The sequence below is a fragment of the Anolis carolinensis genome, unplaced genomic scaffold, assembly GCF_035594765.1.
Source record: "Anolis carolinensis isolate JA03-04 unplaced genomic scaffold, rAnoCar3.1.pri scaffold_19, whole genome shotgun sequence".
Classification (NCBI taxonomy): domain Eukaryota; kingdom Metazoa; phylum Chordata; class Lepidosauria; order Squamata; family Dactyloidae; genus Anolis; species Anolis carolinensis.
The window spans coordinates 978,521-982,648 of record NW_026943829.1 but is presented as its reverse complement, the minus strand read 5'-3'; the positions used below and the strand labels follow the sequence as shown (position 1 = coordinate 982,648).

Below are 4,128 nucleotides of genomic sequence, written 5' to 3'. Positions count from 1 at the left end.
CCAATGTCTCTGAGTGTCTCTTTGTTCTGCGTTCCACTGCTTCCATCCAACTACTGCTGCGCTGCAAATACTCTGACACATACATATATACGAGATTCCACCTGAACATGAGGGAGAAATTCCTAACTGGGAGAGCTGTTCAGCAGTGGAACTCTCTGCCCCGGAGTGTGGTGGAGGCTTCTTCATTGGAGGTTTGAAACAGAGGCTTTATGGCCATCTGTTGAGGGGGATTTGAATGCGATTTTCCTGCTTCTTGGCAGAATGGGGTTGGACTTGATGGCCCATGAGGTCCCTTCCAATTCTAGGATTATAGGAATCTACTAGCTGTGCCCGGCCACGCGTTGCTGTGGCAAAGTGGTGGTGGTATTGGTTAAAATTGTTGTGTAATTTTTATTTGACGTTATTTCTATTTTTTAATTAATTTTATTGTAAGTTATCTTTTTATTTATTATATTTTATTATTTTCTTGTATTATTTTTAGTTATTTTTTGTTATTATGGTATTTTATTGTATTAATTTTTTAGTGTTTTTTATTATTTTTTATTGGGTTGCTAGGAGACCAAGTTGGAGGAGCTTAGCCTTCTAGCTGGCAGCAATTGGATAAAAGCAATTATTCCTCTCTCTCTCTAATTAGGACTTTATTTTTCTTTTCTTTTTGTTGTATCAACCTAGAGCTGTGGATGATGGGTTGTGTCGTCAAATTTCGAGGTTGGGGGGCCTGTAGTTTTGTTGTTTTGTGGGTCGCCGTGATGCCATCACTCTTTTATATATATAGATGATAAGTGATATCTATATATATATAAATGTGATGTATGTTGTAGGACTGAGTTAACAACAAAACCACTGGGCCAAATCACACCAAATTTGGCCAAAATTATTACCCTAGAACGCAAGTACCCAGACTTCCAAGCAGCAAACCTATTCCATTGTATTCCAGCACACCAAACTAGGATTCCCATAAGAAAAAAACAGCCAGGCTTTGAGGCTCCAAGGCTATTTACTGCTATTCCATCTAGCCAACAAAGGATTCCCATAAGCCACAGCAACGCGTGGCCAGGCACAGTTAGTATGAATCTAAAAGCTTATGACTAGCAATTGTTGACATTTCATGGTAATTCTTAGCGCTGTTGGAGAACAGTAGGCAATTGTCAGAAATGTCTGCCATAGCAGAGAAAATTTGAAAACTATGGTATCACTGATATAAAGCACCAAATTTTGACATCATTTTCATCATTTACCAAAGTATCCAACATCTCACAGCCTGAGTGAGAATGTTGTTGTTAACCTTATTTACAAACCACCTTTCCTCCGAAACCAGTCAACAAAATAGTTGAAAACAATCCAGTCATTTCTAACATTTACTAGTACATCATAATCATCATCATCATTATTATTATTACCGTATATACTCGAGTATAATCTGAGTTTTTCGGCCCTTTTTTAGGACTGAAAAAGCCCTCCTCGCCTTACACTCGGGTGAAGGTCCTGATTATATTCGGGTCAGCTTATACTTGAGTATATATGGTACATTGATTATTTTTCCTCTATTATTATTGATATTATTACATTTATTTTTCTACTCTATTATTATCATTTCATTTATTATTTTACTCTATTATAATTGTTACTACTACATTTATTTTATCTTATTTTTATTATTATTGACACATTTATTATTTCACTGATATTATTACAGTAGAGTCTCACTTATCCAAGCTAAACGGGCCGGCAGAAGCTTGGATAAGTGAATATCTTGGATAATAAGGAGGGATGAAGGAAAAGCCTATTAAACATCAAATTAGGTTATGATTTTACAAATTAAGCACCAAAACATTGTTATACAACAAATTTGACAGAAAAAGTAGTTCAGTACGCAGTAATGTTATGTTGTAATTACTGTATTTACGAATTTAGAACCAAAATATCATGATATATTGAAAACATTGACTACAAAAATGGCTTGGATTATCCAGAAGCTTGGATAAGCGAGGCTTGGATAAGTGAGACTCTTCTGTATTACATTTATTATTTTACTCTATTTATCATTACATTTATTATTTTACTCTATTATTATTGTTACTATTATATTTATTTTACTCTATTTTATTATTATTGATACATTTATTATTTCACTGATATTATTGTTATTATTACATTTATTATTTTATTCTATTATTACATTTATTATTTTATTCTATTATTACATTTATTATTTCACTCTATTATTATTGTTACTATTACATTTATTTTACTCTATTTTTATTATTATTGATACATTTATTATTTCACTCTGATATTATTACATTTATTATTATATTTATTATTTGACTGTATTTATTATTATTCTTACATTTATTATTTTACTCTATTATTATTAAAAGGCTAGGTAAGCACATGTACATTGAAGAAGATGAGAATGATGACTTGATCAGAGTTGGACAGTCTTATCTTAAATTACAGTTTTATGTAAATATTCAAAAACGTTTAGCCTACTGATGCCTCAATTAATTTAATTTTATTGGTATCGATTTTTATTTCTGAAATTTACCACTCTCTGCTTATACTTGAGTCAATGTTTTCCCAGTTGTTTGTGGTAAAATTAGATGACTTGGCTTATATTCGGGTCGGCTTATACTCGAGTATATACGGTATGGTACATCTCAACCACCCCAATTTCTTTTTTTACGGATTAATTTTGTCTCTTCCTTCTTTCCACCCATTTATCAGTAGATGTCAGCATTTAACAGGGCAGGCTGGGAACTGTCCTGCATTGTTTAAAACATTAATTGCTGTTCAGACATTTTCCAGCATGTGTTTGTTGTTGACTTTTCCAAAGTCATGGCAGATATACTAACAAATGTACTTATTCCAACAAATCAATGCCAGCAGCTGCGGAGAGGACAAGGCAGGAATAATTAAAGAGATGAGCAGTAGGCGGCAGTCCTTACTTGTGAGGAGGCCTGTTCCTGCGCTTATTGTTTTAATGCTGCTTTTAATTTGCTTGCTGGTAAGAGTTTTAATGGTTTTGGAGGGTAATTATTGTTTTATGTTTGCTAACTGACAACATAAGCGTGCTGAAAATCCTTTTGATGAAGAGCAGAATAAATGCATCAAATAAATAAACTGAAATTACTCCTCTGCAGAGGTTTGAAATACTGCACTGGGTACCATAGCTTGGAAAAGCTACCGTATATACTCGAGTATAAGCCAACCCACCGTTAGCCCCAGCTTCTACCAACCTAGCAGTTCGAAAACATGCAAATATGCAATATATACCGTATATACTCGAGTATAAGCCTACTTTTTCAGCCCTTTTTTTAAGACTGAAAAAGCCCATCGGCTTATACTCGGGTAAGGGTCCTGGTTGGCTTATATTTGGGTCAGCTTATACTCGAGAATATATGGTACATTTATTATTTTTCTGTATTATTATTGGTATACATTTATTAATCTTCTCTATTATTGTGGCTACTATTACATTTATTTTACTCTATTATTATTATTATTATTATTATTATTATTATTATTACATTTATTATTTCACTCTGATATTATTATTATTATTATTATTATTATTATTATTTTATTTTATTATGACACAGCAAACAAGATAGATATGCTGGATTTCGTATCACAAAATCACAAGTCGAACACTTCCCAAGTGTCTAAGGCTGTGTGATTTATTATTATTATTATTATTATTATTATTATTATTATTATTATTATTTTATTGTATGACACAGCAAACAAGAAAGATATGCTGGATTTTGTATCACAAAATCACAAGTCGAACACTTCCCAAGTGTCTAGGGCTGTGTGATTTATTATTATTATTATTATTATTATTATTATTATTATTATTATTATTTTATTGTATGACACAGCAAACAAGAAAGATATGCTGGATTTCGTATCACAAAATCACAAGTCAAACACTTCCCAAGTGTCTAGGACTGTGTGATGTATTTTCAGATGATGCGTGCAGATCCCAGTAGGGTGGCTTTTTGCAGTTGGCAGATCGTAATTTTGTCAATGTCTATTGTTTCCAAATGCCGGCTGAGATCTTTTGGCATGGCACCCAATGTGCCCATCACCACAGGGACCACCTGCACTGGTTTCTGCCAGAGT

General features: G+C 33.0%; 1 protein-coding gene across 5 annotated transcripts in view; it reads right to left on the bottom strand.

Moving 5' to 3' along the window:
* Window positions 1-4,128, bottom strand: part of LOC134294703 (transforming acidic coiled-coil-containing protein 3-like) — a 755,386-nt gene that overhangs the window by 191,927 nt on the left and 559,331 nt on the right. The window lies entirely within an intron of this gene.